This window comes from Engystomops pustulosus, chromosome 1 (assembly GCF_040894005.1).
Source record: "Engystomops pustulosus chromosome 1, aEngPut4.maternal, whole genome shotgun sequence".
Lineage (NCBI taxonomy): Eukaryota > Metazoa > Chordata > Amphibia > Anura > Leptodactylidae > Engystomops > Engystomops pustulosus.
Genome location: NC_092411.1, coordinates 290,217,241 through 290,230,944, shown reverse-complemented (window position 1 = coordinate 290,230,944; position 13,704 = coordinate 290,217,241). Strand labels below are relative to the sequence as shown.

Sequence of the window (13,704 nt, the reverse complement as noted above, 5' to 3'; positions counted from 1 at the left end):
CGTAGTGAAGCTCCCGTGGCGAGGGCTCCCACGGCGAGGGCTAGATTTTCAGAAGTCTGGAGGTTCTTTAAGGAAACACCGGATGACCGACGGACTGTGGTGTGCAACCTTTGCCAAACCAGGATCGGCAGGGGTTCCACCACTACTAGCTTAACTACCACCAGTATGCGCAGGCATATGAATGCTAAACACCCCACTCAGTGGCACCAAGCCCATTCACCTCCGGCCGTGCACACCACTGCTCCTTCCCCTGTTTCAGCTGATAGTCAGCCCCCTGCCCAGGACCCTGGCACAAAAACCCCATCGTCGCCTCCACGATCCTCCACAGCATCCACCAGCGTTCAGCTCTCCATACCCCAGACGCTGGAGCGGAAACGGAAATATAGCGCAACCCACCCGCACGCCCAAGCCCTTAATGTCCACATCTCCAGATTGCTTAGCCTGGAGATGCTGCCCTATAGGCTAGTAGAGACCGAGGCCTTTCGCAACCTCATGGCGGCGGCCGCCCCTCGGTATTCGGTCCCCAGCCGCCACTACTTTTCCCGATGTGCCGTCCCAGCCCTGCACCAGCACGTGTCAGACAACATCATCTGTGCCCTGACCAACGCCGTTTCTGACAAGGTCCACCTGACCACGGACACGTGGACGAGTGCTGCCGGGCAGGGCCACTATATATCGCTGACGGCACATTGGGTTAACTTGGTGGAGGCTGGGACTGAGTCTGACCCTGCGGCTGGTCATATACTGCCGACGCCGAGGATTGCAGGGCCTACCTCGGTCCAGGTCTTTCAGGCCTACTATGCCTCCTCCTCCTCCCACCCCTCCTCCACCTCCTCCTCCGAACTACCATCCGTGGGCATGGCGCCATCAGTCGCTAGCTCTAGGCACAGCAGCAGTGCCGTCGCTAAGCGACAGCAGGCGGTGCTCAAACTGCTGAGCCTAGGCGATAAAAGGCACACCACTCAAGAGCTATTACAGGGTTTCACGGCGCAGACTGATCTGTGGCTGGCACCGCTGAACCTGAAGCCAGGCATGGTTGTGTGTGACAACGGCCGTAACCTGGTGGCGGCTCTGCAACTCGGCAGACTGACACATGTGCCATGCCTGGCCCATGTGTTAAATCTGATAGTTCAGCGTTTCCTCAAGACATACCCCAATCTGTCTGATTTGCTCACGAAGGTGCGCCGCATCTGTGCGCATTTCAGGAAGTCCAGCACAGATGCCGCCACTCTCAGGGCAGCGCAGCGCCGCCTCCAACTGCCCGCTCACCGACTGTTGTGCGACGTGCCCACGAGGTGGAATTCAACATTAACCATGTTATCCAGAGTTTACCAGCAGCGCAGAGCGATTGTAGACTGCCAGATGTCAACTTCCACCAGAACTGGTAGTCAGGTCAGTCAGCTTCCTCAAGTCTACAATGAGGAGTGGACGTGGATGTCTGATATCTGTCAGGTACTGAGTAACTTTGAGGAGTCAACACAGATGGTCAGTGGCGATGCCGCCATCATCAGCCTCACCATCCCGCTGCTTGGCCTGTTGAAAAACTCTCTGATCAGCATGAAGTCGGAAGCTTTGCGCTCGTCACAAGAGACGGGGGAAGAAGATTCCCTTGTTGATAGCCAAAGCACCCTTAGGTCTGTTTCTCAGCGCATATCGGAGGAGGTGGAGGAGGATGAGGAGGAAGAGGAGGAGAATGTTGGCAAGACAGAAGAGGGGACCATTGTTTAGTCCTTCACTGTTCAGCGTGTATGGGCAGAAGAAGAGGAGTTGGAGGAGGAGGAAATGGACAGTCAGGCCAGTGAGGGGAGTGAATTCTTACGCGTTGGTACTCTGGCGCTTATGGCAGATTTCATGCTAGGCTGCCTATCCCGTGACCCTCGCGTTCAAAGAATTTATTCCAGCACCGATTACTGGGTATTCACTCTCCTGGACCCACGGTACAAGTAAAATCTTTCCACTCTCATCCCTGGAGAGGAAAGGAGTGTGAGAATGCATGAATACCAGCAGGCCCTGGTGCACAAGCTGAAACACTATTTCCCTTCTGACAGCGCTAGCGGCAGAGTGCGTAGTTCTGCGGGACAAGTAGCGAGGGAGAGTAGGCGAGCAGGCAGCTTGTCCAGCACTGGCAAGGGTACCCTTTACAAGGCTTTTGCCAGCTTTATGTCACCCCAGCAAGACACTGTCACCTGTCCCCAGTCTCGGCAGAGTAAGGCTGATCTTTTCAGAAAGATGGTGAGGGAGTACGTAGCTGACCATACCATCGTCCTAAATGATCACACAGCTCCCTACAACTACTGGGTTTCAAAGCTGGACATGTGGCACGAACTGGCGCTGTACGCCTTGGAGGTTCTTGCCTGCCCTGCCGCTAGCGTGTTGTCCGAGCAGGTTTTCAGTGCAGCTGGTGGCATCATCACCGATAAGTGTACACGCCTGTCGACTGACAGCGCTGACAGGCTGACGCTTATTAAGATGAATAAAGCCTGGATTTCTCATAATTTCCAATCTCCACCAGGTGAAGGAAGCTCAACCTGAATAATTTATGCACTCCTCCTCCTCATTTTCCTCCTTCTCCTCCTCTTTGTACACTAAAGCAGAGGAAACTGGCTATTTTTTGACAGGGCCCACTGGCTCTAGCTATAGTACTTTATGCATTTAATTTTTCTGGAGGGCCACCTACCCGTTCCTCTGTTTTAAACAATTTTTGGGAGTGCCACATACAGGCACTCAATCTATTTCATTTTTCTGGAGGGCCACCTACCTGCTCCTCTGGTTTGAAAACTTTTTTGGACTGCCACATACAGGCACTATCCAAATTAAATTGTCTCCATAGCAGCCTCCACACGTTGTCTCCATTGCTACCTCCAAAAGTCGTCCATATAGCTGCCTCCATACATCGTCCCCTTATCAAACGAGGTGTGTCAGGCAGAAATTTGGGTTGTTTTCATGGATTCCACATCAAAGTTGTTAACTTTGTCGCCACCCTGCTGTGTTATCCACAAAATATACTGGCAAACTTTTATCATTTACCAATATTATTTCAGCGCTTCTTGCGCATCTGTTTACATTCCCCTCACCCGCCATATCCTAAACTTATAAGAACGCTACTACACTTGATCTTATACAAAAGGTTCTTAGAAGTGCTGTTTGGGGAGTAGCCTAGAGACAGGGGCTTGGATTGGCGAAAGCTCGCCTGGCAGCGGAGCGCCAGCTCCATGCGCATCATGTGCTTCTTGCGCATCTGTTTACATTCCCCTCACCCGCCATATCCCAAACTTATAAGAACACTACTACACTTAACTTGGTGCAGGCTGGGACCGAGTCTGACCCTGGGGATGGTCATATACTGCCGACGCAGAGAATTGCGGGGCCTACCTCGGTCCAGGTCTCAAAGGCCTAGTATACCTCCTCCTCCTCCCACCCCTCCTCCACCTCCTCCTCCTCCGAATTACCATCCGTGGCCATGGCGCCATCAGTCGGTAGCTCTAGGCACAGCAGCAGTGCCGTCGCAAAGCGACAGCAGGCGGTGCTCAAACTGCTGAGCCTAAGCGATAAAAGGCACACCGCCCAAGAGCTATTACAGGGCATTCCACATCAAACTTGTTAACTTTGTCGCCACCCTGCTGTGTAATCCACAAAATATACTGGCAAACTTTTATCATTTACCGATATTATTTCAGCGCTTCTTGCGCATCTGTTTACATTCCCCTCACCCGCCATATCCCAAACTTATAAGAACGCTACTACACTTGATCTTATACAAAAGGTTCTTAGAAGTGCTGTTTGGGGAGTAGCCTAGAGACAGGGGCTTGGATTGGCGAAAGCTCGCCTGGCAGCGGAGCGCCAGCTCCATGCCAAGATCCAACTAACATAGTTTTAACTGCAGCACCTTTAATCTACTACTAGTTCACTGCCTCCATACATGGTCCCCTTATCAAACGAGCTGTGTCAGGCAGAATTTTGGGTTGTTTTCATGGCTTCCATGTTAACTTTGTCGCCACCCTGCTGTGTAATCCAAAAAATATACTGGCAAACTTTTATCATGTACCGATATTATTTGAGCGCTTCTTGCTCACCTCCTTTGGTTCCTCTCTGCCACCCATTGGTTTGAAGCCTGAGTCCATTTAGGGTATGTCGCCATGCCACTCTCTAGCCTGCCGCTGCTGCCGCTGCCTCTGCATGCCGTCCCCTATAGTGTCAGGGTCAATTATTGGATGTTTTAGATGCTATCTAGCCTCATTCTGTCACTCTGTCATGGCCATGCTGTTGCCCATAGTTTTGGCATAATGGTGCGATTAAGCAGCCTCAGAGGCATCCATGCATGCTGCCCCTGCTGTTTCCTGTCCATTTCCGTGGTGTTTCCATCCTTTTCTGAGGTTCCCAGGTGTTTGGCCAAGCTTCCCTGTGCAGAGCCTTGGTCCCCTTGAAAAATGCTCAAGTCTCCCATTGACTTCAATGGGGCTCGTTATTCGAGACGAGCACTCGAGCATCGGGAAAAGTTCTTCTCGAATAACGAGTACCCGAGCATTTTAGTGCTCGCTCATCTCTAGTGCAGTGCAATTCTTGGACTGTATAAAGGATGTGGGGAATAGTATGTTTACTCGTGTTATGAGGATATAATATATTAGAAAGATGCTCAATAGAGATGAGCGAGTATACTCGTCCGAGTATACTGCTCGGTCGAGTATTAGCATACTCGGACTGGCTCGTTACTCGGACGAGTATCTCGCCGGCTCGAGATCGAGCATTAAATTAAGTGAAGAACAGTATTTTTATTACATAATAAAATAACCCAGATGTTTACTGATGTTTTCCTTGTAAGAACACATTGAAATAACACTATTCTTCACATTGCAGGTGTTCGCGCGTGTCTCCCGCTAAGTTAGGAGATGTTCGGAACATCTGGAATGTGAAGAATAGTGTTCTTTCAATGTGTCCTGCACTTAAATGTTCGTGTTTTCACTGTTTTAATTCTATTCTTCACATTGCAGGTGTGCGCGCGTGTCTCCCGATAGGTTCTCCGAACCTATCGGGAGACACGCGCGCACACCTGCAATGTGAAGAATAGAATTAAAAACAGTGAAAACACGAACATTTAAGGGCAGAACACATTTAAATAACACTATTCTTCACATTGCTGATGTGCGCGCACATCTCCGACATTATCGGGAGACACGCGTGCACATCTGCAAAGTGAAGAATAGAATTAAAACATTAAAAATAGTGAATACAGGAGCATTTAAGTGCAGAACACATTGAAAGAACACTATTCTTCACATTCCAGATGTTCTGAACATCTCCTAACTTAGCGGGAGACACGCGCGAACACCTGGAAAGTGAAGAATAGTGTTAGTTCAATTTTTTCTTACAAGTAAAACATCAGTAAACATCTGGGATATTTTATTATGCACTGTTCTTTTAATGTTCTCTTTTACTAAAAAAATGCTCGGGTCTCCCATTGACTTTAATGGGGCTCGTTATTCGATACGAGCACCCGAGCATCGGGAAAAGCTCGTATCGAATAACGAGCACCCGAGCATTTTAGTGCTCGCTCATCTCTAATGCTCAATTATACTCTAAGTGACTGTGGTATTTTTAGGGGTGGGGTGTGGAGATGTGCTGCATAGAGCTGAAGATGTTTGTCTGTGAGTTCATACCCACTGTATCTACTAGATCCAGAAACCTGAACATTGTATCTTGCCTGATCCAGAACTCTTAACCCCTTAATGACCGGGCCCTTTTTCATTTTTCACTCCCCACCTTCAAAAATATATAACATTATCTTTTCATGTAGAGAGCTGTGTGAGGGCTTGTTTTCTTCATAACAAATTTCACTTCATAGTGACGGTATTAATAATTCCATGACCTGTACTGGGAAGAGGGAAAAAAATTACAAATGCAGTGAAATTGGTGGAAAAAATGCATTTGCACCTTTTTGTTGTGGGCTTGATTTTACGGCTTTCACTCTGCACCACAAAAAAATGTCTCCTTTATTCTTATGGGTTGATGTGATCACTAGGATACCACATTGTATAGGTTTTATAATGTTTTCATATATTTAAAAAAATTACAAAAAAAGAAATCATCTTTTTGCCATGTTTTAGCGCTAATACATTTTTCATACTTTAGTGTACGCAGCTGTGGGTGGTGTCATTTTTTGCAAGATGAGATGACATTTTCAATGCTACCTTTGTGAGGTCTGTATGGCCTTTTGATCACTGTTTATTACATTTTTTATATTTTTCAAAATAGCAAAAAAAAGTGCCTTTTCTGACTTTGGGCACTATTTTCCATTATAGGGTTAAATGCTAGGAACATATCATCAGAGGTCACACTAACATTTTTCCAGAAGGGAAATAATACTCCTCTTACTATTTTTGGGGAGTATTTTTAGCCAAGGAGGAATATGAAATTTTCAGTAATCAAAATACAGTATATACTCGTGTATAAGCCGTTTTTCAGCACAAAAATGTGCTGAAAAATGTCCCCTCGGCTTATACACGAGTCACTAAGTTTGCCCCCAGTAAAAAATACTTAAAAAATAATAAACTTATATATTCACCCTCCGGTGGCCCCGATGTGCAGCGCTGCTCCACCGATGTCCGCGCCGCTTGTCTTCAGGCTTCCGCACCCGTCTTCTTTCTTCTGCTGGGCACCGCCATGTCTTTCCGGAAGCCTGAAGACAAGCAGCACGGATATCGGGGGAGCACATCGGGGAGTATATAAGTTTATTTTTTTTTAATGCTGGCGGCAAGCTGTATACTACTGGGGGCAGGCTGTATACCACTGGGGGCAAGCTGTATTACACTGGGGGCAAGCTGTATACCACTGGGGGCAAGCTGTATACCACTGGGGGCAAGCTGTATACCACTGGGGGCAGGCTTTATACTAATGGGGGCAGTGCTGTATACTACTAGGGGCAAGCTGTATACTACTGGGAGCAAACTGTATACCACTGGGGGCAGGCTGTATTCTACTGGGGGCAAGCTGTATACTACTGGCGGCAGGCTGTATACTACTGGGGGCAAGCTGTATACTACTGGGGGCAAGCTGTATACTACTGGGGGCAAGCTGTATACTACTGGGGGCAAGCTGTATACTACTGGGGGCAGGCTGTATACTACTGGGGGCAGGCTGTATACTACTGGGGGCAGGCTGTATACTACTGGGGGCAGGCTGTATACTACTGGGGGCAAGCTGTATACTACTGGGGGCAAGCTGTATACTACTGGGGGCAGGCTGTATACTACTGGGGGCAGGCTGTATACTACTGGGGGCAGGCTGTATACTACTGGGGGCAGTGCTGTATACTACTGGGGGCAGTGCTGTATACTACTGGGGGCAGTGCTGTATACTACTGGGGGCAGTGCTGTATACTACTGGGGGCAAACTGTATACTACTGGGGGCAAACTGTATACTACTGGGGGCAGGCTGTATACTACTGGCGGCAGGCTGTATACTACTGGCGGCAGGCTGTATACTACTGGCGGCAGGCTGTATACTACTGGCGGCAGGCTGTATACTACTGGCGGCAGGCTGTATACTACTGGCGGCAGGCTGTATACTACTGGCGGCAGGCTGTATACTACTGGCGGCAGGCTGTATACTAGTGGGGGCAGGCTGTATACTAGTGGGGGCAGGCTGTATACTACTGGGGGCAGGCTGTATACTACTGGGGGCAGGCTGTATACTACTGGGGGCAGGCTGTATACTACTGGGGGCAGGCTGCATACTAATAGGGGAAAACTGTATACTACTGGGGGCAAACTGTATACTACTGGGGGCAAGATGTATACTACTAAGGGCAGGCTCAAAAACAAAAGGTACCCCTTTAAGGAGGGACAGGGAAAGAGGGGTAAAAGGAAGCACTATGAAAGACCAAATTGAGTCTGAATAATTGCAGTAAAAAATACTTTATTAATGACTATTTAAGACATAATGATAAAAGCAGGATGAGAATCCTCAGACAATGCTGAGGGGGAATGACAGTGCAAGGCGGCGACAACAAATGAGGAAGTCGTCACCCCGGGCAGACATAGGAGGAATTACACATGGACAAAGCGTGCACATGTAATAGGTAAGGACAGAAGGTACATATAATGAAGGCAACAGGTGTAAAGTGGCACACAGCTGCTAACATGCATAAACATAGGTAATGCGCACAAACAGGTAGAGATAATACCTTACCAATGAACAAAAGGATAGATGAAGTGGACCTCCACTGTCCGGGATGACGATATCCCCGACGCGCGTTTCGGCTCGTAACAGAGCCTTCGTCTGGGGGTAGCGTCATTCCAGTGAGGGGAGTGTTAAAAAGGAACAGTCAACCAATGGGAGCGCAAAGCCCCTGTCATGTGTGGGGGCGGAGCTGAATGGGTCACGTGACCGCTGTTGTGTGTGGGGCGGAGCCAAATGGGTCACGTGGTCGCTGTCATGTGTGGGGGCGGAGCCAAATGGGTCACGTGATCGCTGTCATGTGTGGGGCGGAGCCAAATGGGTCACGTGATCGCTATCATGTGTGGGGGCGGAGCCAAGTGGTAGTGTGATGCGTCACATGGTAACCAGTCACGTGATCAGTGATCACGTGTATCTGGCGTAGCGGTATTGCGCAACAGCGTGTAAATGCAGGGAAGCAGAGTATGTATTGTGACAAGCAATGGGTAAATTGAACACCATTTAGTGCAAATACATGTGTTACAAGAGATTTGCAAAGATGCATGCGTAGATGTATAAAAACTTGATTCAATTACATTAGTATTACAATAATAGCGTTAAAGCCTGCATACAAAAAAACTTTAAAAAGGGGGTTCAAAACATTATCCCAACATGTATTTATGGCTAAGGTGCCAATTAATACGCATAAAACATACCATACAGGGGATACCTATATAAAAATGGATGGTAACATATACAATGTAAGGTTCCTAAGAATGAAATGAAAAACATGTGATAATAATGAGATCGCAATTTTGCAGTGATACATATTATGAATCATGACGGCGGTGAATTATGACTACCAGCATGGTAGAGTATATGTGCAACAACATCAAAAAAATTTTTTGTTAATACAAGGTAGTGAGGTATTGGGCACAAGTGAGGACAGGGGGGCGTGAAGGTGAGGAAAGCACATGAAGGGAACACAAAATGGGAAGGTGATATAAGAATAAAACATAATAGTGTAATCTGTTGGTGAAGATTTAAAACGGAACCTAAGCACTGAAAATAAAAATTGTGTATATAATACCCAGAAAAAATGCAAATGATTAACATGTTTATAAGATCGAACTCTAGTATATAGTGCTGTACATCCTTATTTGTATATGCACCAGTTGACCCTTGCGAAGCCATATTATGCAGGACCAATAGAAGAACTGCATTTTTCCCACCATGCTGTTTAGGACAATTAGAGATTGGAGACATTGCGTATATTATCCATAGCGCCAAAACCATAGGTTGACCCTGAAATAAGGAAATCAAAATAACAAAAAATTAATTAAAACATATAAAATAGATAAAAATACTATTGTATTTAGACGCCGATGCGTTGAATGCAGAGCGCGACCCTAGAGACCGGGGGTTGAAGGGCAGAAGTGGATCTACTGGAGAAACGGGGCAAAACTCAAGGTTTTGTTTAGGCCCCTGGGTTGAATGGTGTTGAGGGTCCAAATCCATCTTGTTTCGCACTGTGATAGTCTCTTGTGGATTGGGCCCCCTCTAATCCCTAGATCTATTTTATCAATACCACGTACCTTAAGTAGGGTCGGATCGGAGTTATGTCGCTCTTTGAAGTGTTGAGCCACCGGTTTTCCATCAGTGTCAGATTCATTATTCAGTGTAGACTTGATGTCACGCATATGCTCTCGAATGCGTACTTTCATCGGGCGAGTGGTTAGACCTATGTAGATTAAATTACATGGACAGGTTGCGTAGTAAACCACTGCTTTGGTATTGCAGGAGATATTGTGTGTGATGTTGTACATCTTGGTGCCCGATGAATCCGTAAATGTGTCGGCTTTTTCTACATTGGGGCATGCTACACACCTCCCACATGGTTTGCACCCCCAAGGTGGGCGACCATCGAATATGGTGTTAGATTTGCCAGATGTATAATGGCTCCTTACAAGGATGTCTCGCAAATTTTTAGCCCTTCTCGCTGTCACTGAGGGATGTGGAGTAATATATTTTTCGATGATCGGGTCGCTTTGTAGAATTGGCCAAAATCTTTCCAAGGTCTGACGCATCAAGTGCCACTGAGAGTGATAATTCGTAATGAATCTCACCTGGTCTGGTATTGCTGGTTTTTCCTTAGGTGATAAAAGAGTCTGGCGTGGTGTTCTTTTTGCACACCAGTAGGCCAATTTTAGGGATCTATTACTGTAGCCTCGTTGACGAAACCTATTTTTGAGGTCATCAGCCTGAATCTCGAAGTCATCATCCGAGGAACATATCCGCCTAATCCGGAGGAACTGACCAGTAGGTATGGCTCTCACGGTCTGGATGGGGTGAGAAGAGGTAGCATGCAATAAAGAATTAACAGAGGTCTCTTTCCTGTATACGTTTGTTTGTAAAAAACCATCTATGTCCTTGGTAATGGTTACATCAAGGAAAGCCACAGAGGTTTTGTCTGCATGGTATGTGAGCCTGATGTTATAGGGATTATTGTTCAGAGTTGAAAAGAAGCTTTGTAGTCCCCCCTCCAAATGATCAGGATGTCATCTATGTACCGGGCCCAAAACAGGACCCGGTCCATAGCGACATCCCGATCACTGTCCAGGAGGTCCCTCTCCCACAGCCCCAGGAACAAGTTAGCATACGAGGGCGCACAAGACGCCCCCATAGCTGTGCCCTGGAGCTGCAGGTAGAAGGATCTTTAACGCTATTATTGTAATACTAATGTAATTGAATCAAGTTTTTATACATCTACGCATGCATCTTTGCAAATCTCTTGTAACACATGTATTTGCACTAAATGGTGTTCAATTTACCCATTGCTTGTCACAATACATACTCTGCTTCCCTGCATTTACACGCTGTTGCGCAATACCGCTACGCCAGATACGCGTGATCACTGATCACGTGACTGGTTACCATGAGACGCATCACACTACCACTTGGCTCCGCCCCCACACATGATAGCGATCACGTGACCCATTTGGCTCCGCCCCCACATGACAGCGATCACGTGACCCATTTGGCTCCGCCCCCAACTCATGACAGCGTTCACGTGACCCATTTGGCTCCGCCCCCACACATGACAGCGACCACGTGACCCATTTGGCTCCGCCCCACACACAACAGCGGTCACGTGACCCATTCAGCTCCGCCCCCACACATGACAGGGGCTTTGCGCTCCCATTGGTTGACTGTTCCTTTTTAACACTCCCCTCACTGGACTGACGCTACCCCCAGACGAAGGCTCTGTTACGAGCCGAAACGCGCGTCGGAGATATCGTCATCCCGGACAGTGGAGGTCCACTTCATCTATCCTTTTGTTCATTGGTAAGGTATTATCTCTACCTGTTTGTGCACATTACCTATGTTTATGCATGTTAGCAGCTGTGTGCCACTTTACACCTGTTGCCTTCATTATATGTACCTTCTGTCCTTACCTATTACATGTGCACGCTTTGTCCATTTGTAATTCCTCCTATGTCTGCCCGGGGTGACGACTTTCTCATTTGTTGTCGCCGCCTTGCACTGTCATTCCCCCTCAGCATTGTCTGAGGATTCTCATCCTGCTTTTATCATTATGTCTTAAATAGTCATTAATAAAGTATTTTTTACTGCAATTATTCAGACTCAATTTGGTCTTTCATAGTGCTTCCTTTTACCCCTCTTTCCCTGTCCCTCCTTAAAGGGGTACCTTTTGTTTTTGTGTATGCTCATGGGAAGCCTCTCTTTGGTGTGTTACTTACCATACCGGTCCAACCCACACTTTATTAAGTACCACATGGATCTGGACTTACTTGGTATATAGGTTTGATACCTTCACCTCCCTTCTCTCTCCCTTCCTGATTCTCCTGTTGTTTCTACTAAGGGCAGGCTGTATACTACTAAGGGCAGGCTGTATACTACTGGGGGCAGGCTGGGCTGGCTGTATACTATAGGGGGCTGGTTGGCTATATACTGGGGGCGTCTGTGACCAATGCATTTCCCAACCTCGGCTTATACTCGAGTCAATAGTTTTTTACCAGTTTTTGGTGGTAAATTAGGCGTCTCGGCTTATACTCGGGTCGGCTTATACTCGAGTATATACGGTATATAACTCATAACCGTATATAATGTTAATAGATGCCATTTATACAAGAAAATCATCTCAGGTGGTCTCTTCTGTGCTGAAATAGCAAATTATGGCAGTAAAAGTAATATTACATCATACAGTAAACAAGAAGAAGTACACAACCTTTTCTTCATCTCCTCAACCTACAACCTACAGAATATGACTGACCCTGTAGTGGTGCACCCCGCCTTGTGACTGATGCCACCAAACACCCCAGACCACACTGTGGCTGGCTACACCAACCTGCAACCCCCTGTCTCCCCCCAAGTCAAACTGTGCCTCATGCCAACATCCCTCCCTAAGACTGTGGCTCAAGCCAACAACGCCAAACAGTCCCCGATGAAAGCAAGACGCACTGCACTTACACAATACTCATTGTACATACATCAGACACACTACACATACACCAGCCCCACTGCACTTACACAATACACAAAAATCAGGTAAAATATCTATGACTTTTCTTTTGAATTCAGCGCTGGTTTTAATAGAAGAATATATAACTTAAAAAATATACAGCCCAAAACTCCAGCACATGAGGTCAGGATGGCGAATACCTCCACAGCCACCATGTATTTCCCTCTGGTGCTCAGATAAGCCGGGATCATGGCGATCCAGACACTGCAGAACAGCAGCATGCTGAAGGTGATGTACTTGGCCTCATTAAAACTGTCCGGTAATGTCCTCACCATGAAAGCCAGAACAAAGCTCACAGAAGCCAGGAGACCCATATAACCCAACATGGAGTAGAAGCAGATATCTGACCCCTCATTACACTGGATGATGATCTTCCCAGGATACGTGTGATGGTTATACTCTACATAAGGAGGAGACACCAACAGCCAAATAACACAAATAAGAACTTGTACAGAAGAACACACTGGGATGACTAACTTAGAAACTTTAATGGAGCTATCAAACACGGTGATTGTTTTTATATGGAAAGGTCCATGTAGGGAGAGAAAAGTCACAGCTAGTGACCATTGGGTTAGTCCAAATTTGGGTTTGTCGACTGCATCCGAACATCATTAAAAATTTGGTTCGTTATTCTGCCCTGAACACAAACTCTATTCAAGTCAATGGGCTATAAAAATATGGGTGAGGTAAAGTACTAAAATAATAACATAACACAAGAAATGAAATTAAGAAGTAATCATTAAAAAATTAATTAAAAAATGTTTTTTGTTTGCAGCAGATTATGCAGATCATTCGCCAGTAGTGGAATAGTAAAAAGGAACTTTATTTATGAACAGAACTCACAGAATTTCTCAGGATACAGGAGAACATGTCTGTACTGCAGCCAGCAAGGAAAGATGTCTGTGCTGCCTCTTCCTCAGAGAGTTTTTTTTGACAGCCTAACTTTCTTAACATTTACAAGATCCCTAGACAAGGGCTCATACATGCAATACATACAAAAGAAGTTGTT

The 13,704-nt window shown here is 46.6% G+C and overlaps 1 long non-coding RNA gene across 1 annotated transcript; it reads right to left on the bottom strand.

The window, feature by feature from the left end:
• Positions 1-9,070: 9,070 nt before the first annotated feature.
• Positions 9,071-10,531, bottom strand: LOC140113579 (uncharacterized). Its single transcript, XR_011852726.1, has 3 exons — positions 10,279-10,531; positions 9,748-9,893; positions 9,071-9,457 (listed from the first exon to the last, which is right to left on the bottom strand). It is a non-coding gene; the product is annotated as an uncharacterized lncRNA (long non-coding RNA).
• Positions 10,532-13,704: the final 3,173 nt, after the last annotated feature.